The 17,132-nt window shown below is 51.6% G+C and overlaps 1 protein-coding gene across 6 annotated transcripts in view; it reads right to left on the bottom strand.

Moving 5' to 3' along the window:
- Grb10 (growth factor receptor bound protein 10) overlaps window positions 1-17,132 on the bottom strand; it is an 80,855-nt gene that overhangs the window by 53,781 nt on the left and 9,942 nt on the right. The window contains exon 1 of one of the 6 annotated variants that reach the window (XM_023714423.1): window positions 17,012-17,099. The exons of 4 other annotated variants lie outside the window; for them this stretch is intronic. The gene's annotated coding sequence lies outside the window, so the exon portion shown is untranslated. Of the gene's footprint in view, window positions 1-1,967; window positions 2,031-17,011; window positions 17,100-17,132 lie in introns of those variants that run through there. One more of the 6 variants, XM_023714425.1, reaches the window with a different exon arrangement.

Here is a 17,132-nt window from a genome sequence, read left to right as displayed (position 1 = left end):
AAAAACCAAAAAAATTAAAAACCAAAAAAATTAAAAAACCAAAACAACAAAAAACCAAAAAAATACAAAACCAAAAAAATGCAAAACCAAAAAAATTAAAAACCAAAAAAAATTTAAAAACCAAAAAAAACCCAAAAAATAAAAAACCAAAAAAAACCAAAAAATTAAAAAAACAAAAAAATTAAAAAACAAAAAAATTAAAAACCAAAAAATTTAAAAACCAAAAAAATAACCAAAAATAAAAAAACAAAAAAATTAAAAACCAAAAAAATAAAAAAACAAAAAAATTAAAAAACCAAAAAAATACAAAACCAAAAAATTTAAAAACCAAAAAAATTAAAAACCAAAAAAATTAAAAAAACAAAAAAATACAAAACCAAAAAAATTTAAAAACCAAAAACTTTAAAAACCAAAAAAATTAAAAACCAAAAAAATTAAAAACCAAAAAAATTAAAAACCAAAAAAACTAAAAACCAAAAAATAAAAAAACAAAAAAATTAAAAAAACAAAAAAAAACAAAAAAATTACAAAACAAAAAAAACCCCAAAAATTAAAAAACCAAATAAATAAATAAATAAATAAATACCAAGGGTGCCCATCTTCAAAGGACAAAAACTTTGAGAAATACGGTAACAACTACAGTGCCTGGAATATCTTTACAAGCCAGGAGTGCAACACAGTGCAGGCGTGGGACTTTCTGAAGTGCCCTGGGCCGCGCCCTGGTGTTGAGGGTACCGCTTGGTAGGCACTAGCTGTGCCCTGGTGTTCAGGCTACCACTTCTAAACTCTCCTATCCCAACCCAGGTTTCTGTCTCTGGGGACACTCATCGGCCCTGGGCTCTGACATTGTCAGCCAGGCACACACGGGAGCTCTGCTCAGCAGAGCACATTCACCCAGTGACAGCTCCATGCAGTTGTCCTGCCATCCACTTCTGTCTGTTTTCAAGAAAGCTGTTAGTAAAGTTGAAATCTGACAAAACTCAACAGGATGACTCTCAAGACGAGAGGACAGTGACTGAGACCGGCTGCACAGAAGCTGCGGCGAAAGCCTGTAGTGAAGCATGGGGGCGCTGTGGCCCTGGGGACAAATGGCAGCTCCAGCCTGCCTGGCCACGCCTAAGGGCTGCCCAGAGGGGAAGGGGGGGTCACATGCGGGCCTGGATCCACTCGTCCAGGCCCATTTGGCCTGCAGATCCCAATCAGAGCAGTAAGGCGCGAGATCTTGCTAGAGATTACGCTGACCCAGGCACAAGTGAAGCCCTGGCTGCCGGAGAAAACAGCTAGAACCATCTTCCAATAAAGTGGCCTTTAATCTCTGGTGGGCATCCCTGCTATCTCCCCCAAATTCCTGAGCTAACATAAACGCTGCTTCCTCCTGTCCTTCTTCCTCACACTAAATATTTGGAGTCAATTAAGACACTCACCAATTCCTAACTTTCAGGACAAAGTCATTAACCCTACTCAGCCAGAAAGCCAGAGCAGTCCTGGCTTTCAAAAGGGCACAGAAAAACTACATTCCACCCTGGCTGGGGATCTCAGAGCACTGTCTTCACAAAGTACAGGAAAGCAGTTATCAAGACAAATTAAGATCCACGTGGGGAGGATGGAATTAAAGAAAAGATTTTTGAGACAAGGTCTTGTGAATTTAATTCAGATTGGCTTTGAACTACACAGCCATCTTCCTGCCTCAGCCTTCTGAGTGCTGGGATTGCAGGCTTGCACTAGCACACGAGCTCTATAATAAATTTTAAAAATGCAGAACACTCATGCCAGAACCAGCACACGGCTTAAAAGCAAATCAGCAATTAAATCCAGGGCTGGGGCCTAGCTTATCTAACAGGGGAGCCTCTGGGCGCTCCCTGTGCCTGGCTTTCAGAGCTCAAGTCCGGCCACCGCATTCCTCCCCCGCTGGAAGGAACTGGATCCCAGGGCCCTGGGGAGAAAGGAGAAGGCAGTAGAGGAGTTACCTGGCGGCAGGAGGGAGAAGAGGAGAGGCCGGCTGTGCCTCAGATGCAGCCCCGACGGCTGGCTCCAAGGTAGGAACAGCACAGCAGGGGAGGAGAAGATCCTAACTGTGGCTCAGCCAGGAAGGAGAGAGGACGACGGAAGAGGGAGTGGGGATATATGCACCTCGCAGGTCCCACCCAGAGCCCACCTCCAGCCCAGCCCCGCCTCCTGAGGCTTTTGGTCAGCCCAGCTACAAGGTCTCCTCCGATTAGCCCAGCACCTCATGTCCATCATTCCCAAGCGCAAAGGGTGATGGGGGACTGTCCAAAGGGAGCCATGACACACAAGTCACCAGCCACGCACACAGTCACGAGGGCCCCATCCCCCGGCCCCTCCAGCCCTGACCCAAGTGCATCCCTCTCCCCTGGACCCGCCCACCAGCAGGTCGGTATAGGAGCTAAGGCTGCAGGGCAGAGCCCTGACCACTCCTGTGAGTTTCCACACCAGTCACAGTCTCTGAAGCCACAAGAAATCACCCCAAAATATAAAGGGGGCCCCAGGACCCAGGCCCTGCCTGCATCTTGAGCCTGGAGCCCACACACAAGCCTGAAGCCCTCACACTGGCTGCCAGAACCCCTACCCCAGCAAGCTCCGGCTAGTTTATGCCTTGGAGCCATGTTGGTCACATACCCCAGAGACACAGAGTGATAAGATTCCCCGCTGGAAGTAGGCGAGAGACCAGCACTAGAAACGCCCAGAATCCCCCTCCCTAGGCCAGAGAGTCATCCAGGCTGCTCAGGCGGCCTGAACAGCCAGGCGCAAGCCACAGAGCCCCACAGCGCCTGGCGGGGGGCTCCCATCCGGGTGGTCCTGGCAAAAAAACACAGACACTGCTCTGCAGAGCAGCAGGGCTCTTCGAAGGCCCCGCACAGCCTAGCACTGGCCCTGCCTCACTGCACGGGCATGGCTTACGGCTGCCCCCCCAGCCCCACGCAGGACCTCAGGTGAGGAGTGTGGGGCTCTGGGCTGCACCCCCATGGGACGTGATCCCAGAGGAAGGACGGACACCCCTGGGGGACACCTTACAAAAAACACTTTGCAGTCACTCATGGAAAAGTTTTAAAGGTGAGGGAAGAACTTGAAAAACTGCCATCGGAGCACTGTCCTTTCCTGGGAGGGACACCTGTTCCTCTTCCTTGGCCAACACAGGGTTAAAAACAAGACTGTCTTAGCACCATCCAGGCTCTCCGTGGCTCAGGGCTACTGCTAGGCGCAATCCAACCCAAGAGCTAAAGTTAAAGACTGATACAGCCATGACACACCGCCACGCGTCTCTGCAAAGCTCCCCCGCTCATGCGTCCACCTCTGTGGCCTCTTTATGAGGCAGCACTAAGTGAAATTCTCTTTCCTAAGAGTCTTTCCAAAGGAGGGAGGGGACATAAAAATAGGACACCATGTCTTCACCTCACACAGGATCCAGCACCCCGTGACTTCCGGCTCTTCCCCAGGTCAAAATGAGTCAGAGACATTTTGAATGCATTTCTGACACCGAGGCAGCCCAGACAGTGCGGCTAAGACCCTCCGAAAAGAGGATTCCAGAGCTAATGCCGAAGGATGCAAGGATGGAGGGATGCGTGTGCTCAAAGTGAGAGGGACTTCAGAGGAGGGCTATTGGTGATGTGTCTTACTGGAATAATTTGTAAAAAAATATATATATATTTTCAGATACTCACCGTATTTTTGGACCATACCACATAGGAGAATGTACAGAACACAGCAAGAACATGGACAGAGTGTGAACGATGACACAGGAATTAAAACTAAGACCCGGGATAACTGGTGACAGGTGGTCCTAAGACAGACGGCCCCCACCGCCCATGCCGCTCGCAGGCTAACAACTCAAACACTGCCAAAAAATATCACAAGAAAAAGCCACTGAATAATGCCACAAATACTGGGGAAGAAACAGCTTCCCAAGCCAGATTCTTCACCCAGGAATCAGCAGAGATAAACCAACTCCTTTCCCCTACATGCCGAAGACCCTACGTGCAGAAATGCAAAAGCAAGCACAGACTTTGGAGAAAGTATTTGCAAGAGCAGGAGACTAAGGGTCTGCGCTCAACACATCTCAGTTAGTGAGATAAGAGACAGATAATTGCCCGGCATGGAGAAAGGGAAAGGAATGGGTACCAGGGATAAACAGACCCGCCAGGCATGCTCAACCTCCCTCCACGCCCAGGCAGCACCCTTGCGGTAGCCATGCAGGCACTGTGACCCATGACCTTGCCGATGAGAGCCCTGTGTCAGGGTGGCTGCGTGGGGCTGGGGTCCGGCCCAAGACCCCAGGCTGCGCGGGACCCTGACTGCACAGGCTGGGAAACAAGGAGCACGCGATGAGATTTTCAGCAGGATTTTTTGTGACTCTGTGCACCATGCTAAAATATGAGTGGCCCCAGTAACAACAGCTCACAGGGACAGGGGACAGGGGTTGTAACTGTACCGTGCCAGCCTTGCCCCTCGTTGGAACGCACGCACGTCAGACATGACTCACACGGGTGCAAAGTGCCATGTACAGCACAGTGACTGTGAGCCTGGCATTTCAGGCCATCTCCACCGGGGCAGGCCAGAGAGCAGGATGCCACTGATCCCAGGCACACTGGGAGGCTTTTAATTATCGAACGTGGGCTTGTGCTATTTTGTGGTAACATTACAATGAAAGCCACAGAAATAAAGGGATTTTTAAAAAAATTTACTTCTACATGGTGACCACATGGCATATTTTACATGTGGCAGAAAGGCTGGACCCTGTCCACGTGCACGGGAGGCCGAGGCCCGGCTGGGAAGACCGCCTGCGAGGAGCTCCCCAGACCCGCAGGCACAAACAGCGCACCGTCCCCCAGGGTAAGAACCTGAAAGAGTAAGATCCGAAAGGCAAAATGTTTACTGCGAAAGGGAAAGAAACTGCTCAATGAGAGGAACACCTGGGATGAGGGAGAGGAGAACAGAAATAAAGGAAGGGAAAAGCACCCGGCTGTGCCCAGGGCAGCAGGGGAAAGGCGCCGCGGACTCCCGCTGGCCGACTGCAACGAGCAGTTCACGCGCAAATGCTTTTTTCTCTCTCCTTTTAATTTTTTTTTTTTTTATGGTTTTTATAACCAATGTTGTACGTTTATGTCTGGTAACCTGAACAACTAATTCGAAGACAACAAATATTCAATATAACCACGGGTGAATTCTTGCTATTTTGGTTAATGAAATTCCACATCATCTCTATTGTTTTTGTTTTTTAAAATATTTTTTATTCTCTTCAAAGGCTTTGTAAGTAAATGGATGCAAAGAGAGATCATATCTGTAAGTGAAGTCAGACCTGCATGTGCAAATGTCACATTATCACTAATGTAAGAAGCGAAGATTTTGAAATCTGCAAGGTACAGGGCATGCTGGGAGAGGGGAAGAATCTGTTCAAAGGGAACGAACAATTGGGGTGAGGGGGAAGGAGGGAGGGAGGGAGGGAGGGAAAACAGAAAAAGCAAGGGCAAAGATATACAGAAAAGCTTGCTGATTTCTGCTGGTCTGTTGAAAGGAGCAGTTCAAGTGTAAATTTTTTTTTCTCCTTTTTAATGTTTTATAACTTTTTTACACCAATTTTGCATGCCTGTATCTGTTAATCTGAAGATAATAAACACGCACTATGACCAACCATTGCTGAATGCCTGTTATTCCCTTTAGTGAAATTTTGTATTGTCTCTAATTTTCTTTTACTATGTTTTTATCCTCTTTAAAAACTTTTACAGGCAGGTAAATGGATGCAACTAGAGACTATATCTGTAAATGAAATAAATCAGACCTGCATGTGCAAACTTCGTGCTCTCCCTAGTGCAAGAAGCTGAGAGAGGAAATAAAATCTGAGAGGTACAGTAGGTACCGTGACAGGGAAGGAAACTGCTCAAGGGGAAGGAAAAACTGGGATGAGGGAATGGAGAAAGAAAGAAGGGAAAAGATACCCTGCCCGGCTGTGTACTACAGATTTCTGCTGGTCTACTGAAAGGAGTGGTTTATGCTTAAATATTTTTTCTTTTTCATTTTCTGACCAACTTTGCATGCTTATGTCTGTTAATCTGAATAAGTAATTTGAGGACAACAATATGCAATTTAACCCTCATTGTTGAATTCCTATCATCTAGTTTAGTGAAATTCTGTATCATTTGTACTTTTTTATGTTTTATTCCCCTTAAAAATTAAAAATTAAGTTCTACGTAAAATATTCATAAAAGGAAAAAAAAGCAGCTCCTCCCACCGAGAGATCCCCCACATCACACGCAGGCAGACATGGCTGCACACAGAATGCTTCGCTCTTCAGTACAGAAAAATCACAGCCCCGTGCGTTCTGTAATCCCAGCACTCTGGGAGGCTGAAGCCGGAGGATCACAAGTTCAAGCCAAGCTGGGCTAACTAAACAAGATTGGATTTGACAGTTAAAAAAAAAAAAAAAAATTAAAATGAGTGGGGTGTAGCTCAATGCACAAGCCCAGGGCTTAATACCTAGTACTGAAAAAAAAAAAAAAGAAAGAAAGAAAGAAAGAAAGAAAGAAAGAAAGAAAGAAAGAAAGAAAGAAAGAAAGAAAGAAAGAAAAAAGGAAAAAGAAAAAAAAAAGCAAAACAATGCTACTCCTGTCACTGTTTCGTTTTTTTCTTAAAACACGATTTCTATTTAAAAGATGAGCTCATTCATTACTGTTGCTTTAAATGGAGGAATGAATGTTTAAAAAAGACTTTCCCTTGATTTCCAAAGCGATAAGACCCTGATAGCGATCTATGTAGCTACAGCCCTTGGGGTCCCTGGGGGTTTTAGGCACTGGGCGGGGACTGCAAGTCCTCCAGAAGGCGGCTTCTGGTCTCAGCGTCCTTGCTGCTTCTGATGATCCCTGAGCTTGCCCCGGGGTTTCGGCCTCCCGGCACCTAGCTGATGCCCACAGTGGTGCCAGGGTCGGTTTGCCTGGGCCGTGCGTAGTGAGACCCCAGGAACCGCCCTCATCCGCACACATGCAGTCTCAGGTGCTGAGGCCAGGTCTGCGGGGTCCTGTGGTCAGGCTGCGCTCCAGCGTGCCCCTTGGGGTCTCACAGGGACCTGGAGGGTTAGCACCCGCGTTGCCACCCAGCAGGACGCGGGGACATCATTCACTGTCCCCCCAGTGCCCACTGCCCCACCATGCCGATGCAGGAGTCAAAGGAAAATGTCACACGGCCTGTCTTTCCAGTTCCCTGGCCCCAGGTGTGGACAGCTGCCAACACTCAGGTGGCCCCAGCTTCCTGCTTCGGCCCCCTCACTTGAGGGGACGCATCTCATCCCAGCCACAGAAGGACAATGACCTCGACCCAGGTGTACTTCACTGTCTACACCTGGGGGTACTGGACCAGGCCTGCAAAGGGAAGGACCCCAACCTCTGCGGGGCCCCAGGACAGCTCCACTCAGGGAGCCTGTGGCCAGGGCCGCTCCTGGGACCAGCACAGAACACAGGGGACTGAGGATTTCGGGCAAGGGCCCCTGTGGCTAAGGAAGTGTGCTGCTGTCGTCCTGGGGCCGCATTTCATAGTCACCAAACTTGCATGTGAGTCACTCAAGCCAGTGACAAAGGGACCTGGGGGGCTGAGGACCTGGTCAGGTGACCCCCCCACAGGCCTCATCCCAAGGTCTCAATCATCTAGAAAATAAAAAAAGCATAAGGCTGGGGCGCGGCCTGCAGCCCGGCGGCAGAGTCCTGGCTGGGCACGCCAGGCCTTGGCTCCACCACAGGACAGAGATGAGGAGAAGGGAGACACGCTGGGAGGATTTTAATCTAAGGCGCTCTCAAATCCTGCAAAGGTCACTCACTGCAAGCCCCAGACCCCAGCCGCCAAGAGCCACCGCTTGAGGGAGAAAGGGAGGAAAGGGCAAGCTGCTATGATGTTGTAACACAGGAAAAAATGCTATTATCCAGGGTCCCCGGCGGCCCAGCCACCTGGGAGCTCTTGGCCCTACACATTCTGAAGCGAAGGAACCGGGACTTCACGAACACAGGACCTTTCTTGAAAAACCCCAAGAGAAAAGGAACAAAGTGGCTGCTAGCCACGTGTCCAGCCCTGAAAAAGCCGCAGCCACCTCTACACCCCAGAGAGGGCGGGCGGGAGATGGGGGGCTTGCTGTGGCCACTTCCACTGCCCGGGGCTGGAAGTACTGGCCAGGGCAATAAATAAAGCCAGCAAACAATGATAACAAATTGGTAGTAACAACAGGCATCCAAACCAATGGAAGAAGCAAAACTACCTCTGACCAGTTCCTACGGGGTTTGCCAGTGAGCTCAGTTAAGTGCCTGCAGGGGAAAAAGGCACGGGGACGAGGTTCCAGCTCCAGCTCCACATACCACACCACACCTGCCCTTAAGGCAGCCTGAGCCAGTCAAAAAAAATCCTTCCAATTCCCATAAAACCCAGGAGAAGCGGGTATGGTGGTGCACGCCTGTGACCCCAAGCACTCAGGAGGCTGAGGCAGGAGGCCCACCGGAGTCACACAGTGAATTCGAGACAAGGCTGGACTGCATAGCAAAAACTTGTCTCAAAAAAAACAACAAAAAAACCCCTCAAAAACCAAAATCAACCACCACCACAGAGAAAATCTTCAAGATAGCAAGTCCGACAGAGACTCCTTAAATATAATTCCAAAGCCCCATCAATGAAAGGGGGACATAAACTGAATTTCATCAAAACAATAAATCCTGCGCATTAGGGATGCTTTCAAGCACGTGTATAGGCAACCAACAAAAAAGACAAAATTTTGCAAACCTTCTGTCCAGTACAAAGTTATCACGAAGTATGCAAATTACCTCCTTAAGTACTTGCCTGTTCAGCAAGTGTCTGGAATTACAACCAAGGCCTTCCGCTCGGCCTTAAACCCATCTTTTCTTTCTCAGTTTTTAAAATTTGTTGTTAAAAAAAGTAAAATAAATAAAATTTGTTGTTAAATTTCTTATCTTTTACAGACAGTAAAAAATAGTTAATAAATTAGGAATGATACACAATTTCACTAAACAAGATGATAGGGATTCAACAATGGTTGTTACAGTGCATACTGTAGTCGTCGAATCATTTTTTAAGATAAGAGTGCAAAATATTTAGATTTAGATAAGAATGCCAAGTTGGTTTTTTAAAAAGTTACAAGAAATTAGAAAGAAAAAAATTAAGCATGAACTATAATAGACAGAAATTTAATTTACAGAAATAACCAGTGTACCTGGATATGTACACTACCATTTCTTTTGCCCTTCCTTCTTTCTTTCACCTTTTTCCTCGTCCCAGTTTTTCCTTCCCTTTGAACAATTCCTTCCCTTTTCACAGTATCTATTGTACCTTTCAGATTTTATTTACTTTTTCAGGTTCTTATACTAGAAAGACAATATGGTATTTGCTCACGAAGGTCTGATTTATTTCATTCAGGAGTATGGTCTCTAGGTGCATCCATTTACTCATTAAAACTTTTAAAGAGAATAAAAAAGTTTTAAAATTAGAGATGATACAGAATTTCACTAAAAACCAGTAGTAATCCATCAATTATATTGCATATTTGTTATCTTCAAATTAGTTGTTCAGATTGCCAGATATAAACTTGCCAAATTGGTTTAAAAACTTATAAAAAATTTGAAAGTACAGCAAAAAAAAAAAAATTAAGTGTGAACTGCTCCTTCCAAAAGACAAGCAAAACACAGCAGCACAACTATCCAAGGTACCCTGCGCGCGCACAGCTATTTTTCTCCCTTTTCCTTCTTTTCTCTTCTCCCTCGTCCCCGTCCTTCCTTCCTTTTGCATTTCCTTCCCTCCCACAGTACCCAGTTCACCTTTCAGATTTTATTTTACTCTTTCAAGTTCAGGCGCTTGCCCACTCAGGAGATAGCGTGAGGTTCCCCACGTGGGCCTGACCAAGTCAGCCACGAGGCAGCTCTCAGGCTGCACCCATCTACCTATGAAAGCCTGAGCTTCTCTCGCTCTCTTTGCTGCAGCTCTGCCCCTCTTGTTCGCAGAGCCTCAAAACCTTTTTCCCGACTGAGCTCCCCGTTTATCTGCCGCCGTAACCTTTGCTGACAGTTCTGCACAGCAGCAGAGCTTTATATGCCACGTAGCGCCGCACCGCACCGCACGTAAGCGCTCGGAAGATGAAAGCCGTATCGGGCGCCTGAGCTCCTTTGTCCCTCTCTGTTCTGGGCCCTATAGGCTCTCAGGCGTCCTCCTTTAACGACCACTCATGTAATAACCTACTCCCGGGGCACGTGGACTCCATCTTTAGAGGAGGCATTCCTGAATGCAAAGACCCCTACAATTCAGCAAGACGCGAGTTCAAACCACAGGACTCTCCAGCCAGGGATCCTACACCCTCACAGGTGGCGGTGCCAGTTGTGCCCATGCCCACCTGTGCCACCACCAGGGAGTGGAGCCACACTGGGCGTCCACAGGGAAGCCCTGTGCTGAGCCCAGCATGGGTGAGGAGCACAGGTCGCCGATACGGCCCTCATGTGCTTCTCACGTGGGCTGCAGGCGCTGGGCTCCAGACCCCAGAAGGCACGTCCCTCAGAGGGCCCTGGGGCTGTGCTCAAGCGCGGCCCGGACACGCTTCACCCCTCTGGGCTGAGTGGCCAGCAATACTGGGCCTGCTCGGCCCACGGTCACATCCCTCACCCTTCCAGCCTCCCTCTCTTCGGTCACGCGGTGTGAGCAGGGGGCGCAGGGCGCGGCACCCAGCACCAGCAGAGCTGGACCCCAACCCGGCCGCTGTTCTTCCTCCTGCTTCCGCAGAGCCCCCCTCTGACCTGGCACTGAGGCCCAAAAGACCACTCACCTCTGCCGCCAGCTCACGCTCCCTTTTGCCGCCAGCTCGCGGGTGGGCTGCACCTCTTCTTCCTGCTGCATTCCAATGACTACTTCCAGATTCGGCTAGAAAGTGGGAGGGTTCTGCTGGCAGGGCCAGAGGGGTACCTGGGATGGAACCTGGGCCTTTTTTGTTTGTTTGCGGAAGTGGAATGGAACTGGGGCCTTGCAAGGCGCTAAGCCGCTCTGCTATCTCCCTACCCCTAGGGCCTTTGCTTTAAAGAGCAGCCCAAGCTCTTAAGTTTCTGAGGCAGGGTCTGACTAAGTCACTGAATTGCCCAAGCTGAGCTGTAATCGCCATCCTCCTGCCTCTGCCTCACACAGCTGCAGGGCCCACTGGCCGGCACCACTACGCGGCCAGCACTAGAACCCCCCACACAGCCCAGCGTGACCGGGCACACATGCCCACACTGCCCCTGCCTCTGTCTGCCTGGGTCCCAGCATCCTGGCCACATTCTCGCTCTTCATCACATAGGTCTCTCTGTTCTTACTATGGTAACAAAGCAGCACAGCCTGGGCTGCTCAGATGGCAAGTGCTCTTGCAGTACTGGGGTCCCCACCTCCAGGCCAAGCGACCCACAGGGCAGGGTCTCCCAGCGGCTGCACTCTGCTAACACAGCAGGCTCGCTGCGTGCTGCAGAGCACAAGTTGCACCTGAGGCGAGGGGCTCCGAGAGGGCAGGTCCCTGCCATCCCCTGGGGCTCTGTTGTGAGCCCCCTCAAGACCCCCTGACGCTCTCACAACTTAACCCCAAGAGACACTTCGGCCCACTTCAGGCAATGTGCATACACACCCCCGCAAGGCACATGTCTGTGAACCCCTTCGCCGTGTGTGTCCACTTTGCACGTACCTAGAGAGCTGTCCAGGGCATGGGCACCTCTCAGGGAAGCGTGGGTAGGGCTCTATTCTGATTCCAGTACTGGGAATCGAACCCAGGGCCTTTGCCTGGTGACAGGCCTTCCCTCAGTGTTTCAAATTCCACAGTCTCCTTTCCTTGCCATCTGCCAGAGTCTAAAAACACCAAGCAGAAAATTCCAGAAGGGAACAGTTCCTACAGCTGAGCTGTACACAGCTTTGAGTGCTGCGAGGAGAGCCCTCATCACGCGCTCTGTCCGGCCCAGGGCATGGACCCCCTCTGCACCCCAGGCCCGAGAGCACTGCCTACCCCGGGGCCACCAGCCTCTGCGGGATGGGACCCACTGTGCCTGTGTCCATACAGTGCTGGCCCTGAGGGGCAGAGCTTCCCGGCCCTGGATCCTGACTTTCTACTTGCCCTTCATTGTTAATCTGTCACTGAGCATGGATGCGTGGAATAAAACAGCACATGAGATGGGATCTAAAACTATGACAAATGTTGTTCAAATTTAAACATTTATACAGTAAAGGACACCTGGCCGTTGCTGCTCCTCTACTCGGCATGATCCTCCCCTCTCCCGGCCACTGTCCACAGCTCCTCTGGAGCCCTTTCCTGAATGTCTTCACTTGAATCATCCTGGCTGCCTTGATGTCCTGAATCAGCTTAAAATAATTCTCCCTCATGGTTTTTCTGACCTTGGGCACAAACCAGAAGTCACCCCAGGCCAGATCCGGCGAGTAAGGTGGGTAAAAATAAAGCATTGTTTTAATTTATTTTATTTTTTTCTAGGGATTGAACTCAGGACCTTGTACTTCCAGACAAGTACTTAATCTGCAGAGCTATCTCCCTGGCATAGTTTTTACAAACTGCCTCTGCACTGAGCAGCGCTGTATGCTTTTATCATGACTCATAAAGACACTCAGGAAAGGATTCCAGAGCTACCCAGTGGTGAGGATGACGGGGTGAATGTGCTCAAGGCAAAGGGGGCCGCACTCTGAGGAGGATGGGTGGCAGGCAGGGTGTCTTCCATGGTGCAGCAGCAAACTTTTACTTAAACACTCATCATACCTCTCCACCCCCTGGTACTGGGTTTTGTGATGCAGGGTCTGTCTGAGTCCAGGGTGTCCCGAAGGCCACAGGTCAAATAAAAGCTTGGTCTACAGGCTGACATGACTAGAAGATGCTGGAAACTAACCCTGAAGGAACCAGATGTGGCAGGAGCCCCAGGTTGTTGGAGCTCCCCTGGTGGAGGAGGGTGCCTCGCTGCGTGCCAGCCGCTCTCTGCCTGTCTGTCTGTCTGTGCCTCTTTCTCTGCCTCTGTTTCTCTGTCGCCCTCTGTGTCTCTCTGTCTCACTGTTTCTGCATCTCTGTCTCTCTATCTCTGCCTCTGTCTCTCTCTGTGCCTGTCTCCTTCTCTCTGCCTCTCTCCCTCTGCCTGTCTCTGTGTCTCTCCCTCTCTGACTCTGTCTCCCTATCTTGGTCTGTCTCTGTCTCTATCTCTGCCTCTCTTTTTGCCTGTCTCTCTCTGTCTGTCTCTCTCATTTGCTCTGGCTCTCTGGGTCTCTCTGCCTCTCTCTCTCCCTGCATCTCTGTCTGTCTCTTCCTGTCTGTTTCCCTGTGTCTCTGTCTCTCTCTGCCTGTCTCTGTATCTTTTTTCTCTTTCTCTCTGCCTCTGTCTTTGTCTATTTCTGTGTCTCGCTCCCACCGTCTCTCTCTCTCCCCCCTTTCTGTCTGCCTCTGCTTGTCTCTGTCTCTATCTGTCTCTCTTTTTCTCTCTCTGTCTGTATCTCTCCCTACCTGTCTCTGTCTGTGTGTCTCTCTGCCTCTCTGTCTCTCTCCCTCCATCTGTCTCTCTCTCTTCCTGTTTGTCTCTCTCTGCCTCTCTCTGTCTCTCTCTCTGTCTCTGTCTCTGTCTGTCTCTGTTTCTCTGTCTCTCTCTGTCTCTCTCTCTCCCCCCTCTGTCTCCGCCTGTCTCTCCCCTCTCTGTCTGCCTCTCTCTGCCTCTGTCTCTTTCTCCCTGTCAGTCTCTCTCTCCCTCCTCTGTCTGTCACTCTCCCTGTGTCTCTCGCCCTGTCTGTCTGTCTGTCTGTCTCTCGCCCGCCTCTGTCTCTCTGTCTCCGTCTCTGTCTATCACTGTGTCTCTCGCCCTGTCTGTCTGTCTGTCTGTCTCTCGCCCGCCTCTGTCTCTCTGTCTCCGTCTCTGTCTATCACTGTGTCTCTCGCCCTGTCTCTGTCTCTCCCTGTGTCTGGCTCTGCCTCTCTCTCTCTGTCTTTGTCTATCTCTGTCTCTCTGTCACTGTCTCTGTCTGTCTCTCTGTCTCTCTCCCCTCTTCCTGAAGATCCTATCATGATGCGGTGTCTCCTCACAGGGTCCCCAGCACCAGCGCTGGGCCACCATGCACCAAAGCCTCTGAAGCCATGAGCGCACATGGATCTTCTCTGCTCCCAGCTGATCACCCCGGTACATGGTACAGTCACAGGAAGCTGAGTGGCACAGGCCTATCCACAGTTCCCAGTACACGGAGGTCTTTGGATGCACTCCCCATGGGCGGGGGCACCACCCAGGGCTGTCTGTGTGCTCACCTCCTTTCTCATGCGGAGGTTTTTCGCCATTTTGGATCTAAGTGGGGCAAGGACAGGGTAAGGTCACCACTGGAACCCTTGGACCTCAGCTGAATATGTGACGGCAGGATCCTGCCCCTGCACTCTCCTTCCTCTGGTCCCACCTAGGTGCGGGGCCAGCATCTGTGTCCCACAGGTACGAGCTGAGAGGCAGGTCCCGAGAGGCACGTCCCAGCCTCCTGCACCTGGGCTGCAGTGATGACACCCGCAGCTGCCTCCAGGCCCTGCAGAGAGAGCATGGAGTCCAGAGAAGGTGACTTGGAGCCTAGGACGTTCTCTCTGCGAACAGCAGGCTTCCGCCTGGGGCAGCCTGAGTTCAGCCTGGACCTCTGCAGGCGCCAGCAGGCACAGCTCCACAAACCAGGAATGTTCCTGGAGTAGGCAGTCCAGACCCTCTGCCCAGGGAGGCCTCGGCCAGCGGGGCCAACGAACGCCTGTGGACCAGGACGCAGCAGGCTCCCGGCCCTTTCACTTCGAGTTCAGAGCACCACGAGCTGAACACATGCGATGCAGCTATGCTACGGAGAAGTCGCCTGGCTGACCAGAGCGGCACCGTGCCGAGAGTCACCACAGAGGCTGGTGATGGGCTCCTGCGCCCTGGGGACCCACAGTGGGAGCTGGAAAGAGGTTCTGGCTTTCATGGCATGGTAAGGTCAAGCTCCATCAGTCCAGGGATCCCCACTCAGAAGCCCTCTGCAGGGAGTGCTGAGGCCCACCTGGCAGGAACAATCTTGGACGTGACCATAGCCACCCCAACCCCAGATGTGTGTTTCCCTGGGCTAGCTGCTCCTAAGTCCAACGGAATGGAGAGAAAACGAAGGCCCTGGAAGGGCCTCTTCTGACACACGCTCCGGCCCTCCCAGGGGCCGAGGGGTCACACACACCCTCCACGCCACCCTCAGCCCGCCCTGGCCATCACGTCGTCATGCCAACTTCTGACCTAATCACCAGAAGTCTGAGTAGCTCCAAGGCCAGAACCCAGCAGCCTGGGCCTAGTGCAAAGGAGGACCAGCTGCACTCGGAAACTGGCCAGCACAGGGGCTGGGCTGCAGTGGGGGTGGGGTGGGGGCTGCAAGTCCCGCCTGGGAACCTCAGCTCCTTCCTGCACATTCTGCACCCCCGCCCTGAGCTATCAGAGAGCTGGCCCCACGTCTGGAAGGATTATGAAACGGGGCCAGTCCAAGCCAGTTTCCTAAGACATTCCTCCTCAGTCACAAACACACATGCCAAGAAGCTTCCTGGCTTTTCTGGGACCACAAGGGCTGAACATCCCTGAATTTAGGCTGGTGCCTAAACGTCACCTAATACCAAGAGTCAAAGGAGGCAGTGTTCCGTGCAAGTTCACAAGCCCAGCTCTAGGTGGTAATTAGAGGACGGCCACAGGAGGAACTGGGGATGGAAATCCTTAGGAGCAGATTTAGGAACAAAAATAACTCACTTTTTTATTCTACCCTCCTGGAACATCTCCCACCCCCTCAGAACCAGCAGGGAAGGTGTCATTAAGTCCCTCTCCTGCGATCTTCCACCATGAGCCTCTCTGACCTCCATCCCTCCACACAGGAAGTGCCATCCCTGCAGGCCCAAGTCCAGATACAGGGGTGGGGGCAGCACAGCTGGGATCACACCCCAGGTCCACGCCATTACATCACACCTTGCCCAGAGTGGGACAGCAGCTGGAGCCCTGAACAAGAAGTGTCATTCTACCTTTCTTCTCAGGACTGATGGAGGAAACGAGCACTTGCCTGTTACCCCCACCCTGGCACCCCACAGCTTGGGGCAGAGGGGGGTGTGGGCCTTGCACCACACCAAAGGGCACAGCCCAGCAGACCATGCAAGCGCTGGGCACAGAGACACACCGAGCACGGGAAGGTCCTGAGCCCTGGGCCACCCCGGGTCAGACTCTGGCAGTGACCCCTGTGCTTGAGACTGAAAGAACAACAGCGGAAAATGCCCGTGTTCTGACCCCCTGGGCTCAGGAGACGGTCAGTTGGTACAGATGGTGGTGCACGGCAATTGTTACCTGGACCCCATTCTCTGCGCGGGCAGGAAAACGGTGGCCCAGAATAGGGTGCTGAAGTGGAAACAGGTGAGCTGCTCCGGGGTAGGGGCAGCCGACGCGTGAGCAGGGTCCATTTGCTGAACTCCGTCAAAAACCATGCAGACCGCGACAGCACCCTCGCCCTCCATTCTCATCATCATCTGCTATTTGCCTTCCACACATGGGAGGTCTCTCAATGGATAAAGATGCGCTAAGGACGGGATGTGCTTATCTGAGATTTTTATACCACACCGTACGCCATCAAGGTTTATAAAAGACAGCGAGGCAGCCTCGGGTCGGTCATTATTTAAAAAAAAAAAAAAAAGATGCGGTCACCCCAGATGCCCGAGACCCGCGTCCCCTGCGCCCCGTCCTCCAACGAGGCTCAGGACGCGCGCAGCAAGTTGCCGCGCCAAGCTAACGGGATACAAGGTTCCCGTTACATAATAGGGACGATTAGGATCGGAAGCGGTTACATAATACTGTCCTGCGGCTACACAAGCCGAGGACCGCCACGAGCCGGGCGCGGGCGCGAGCGCGGCCTCGGCACTGCGGCCAGGCACCGCGCAGCCCCAGCCCCGGCCCAGATTGCGGCAGCGCTGCCCCCGACCGCCCCCACAACGGCCCCGACCCGAGCCCACTGCCCACCTGCGTACCTGCAGTGCGGCCTGCAGTGCGACCGCACGGGGTCGCTGCGTGCGCGCCACCGGCCAGGGCGCGGTGCCTGACAGTGCCCGGAGCGTGGACAGCCCGGCTCTGCGCGCGCCCGGCCCGGTC

Source organism: Octodon degus, unplaced genomic scaffold, assembly GCF_000260255.1.
Source record: "Octodon degus isolate 3935 unplaced genomic scaffold, OctDeg1.0 scaffold00035, whole genome shotgun sequence".
Classification (NCBI taxonomy): domain Eukaryota; kingdom Metazoa; phylum Chordata; class Mammalia; order Rodentia; family Octodontidae; genus Octodon; species Octodon degus.
The sequence above is the reverse complement of the archived record's forward strand: the minus strand, read 5'-3'. Positions and strand labels throughout refer to the sequence as shown.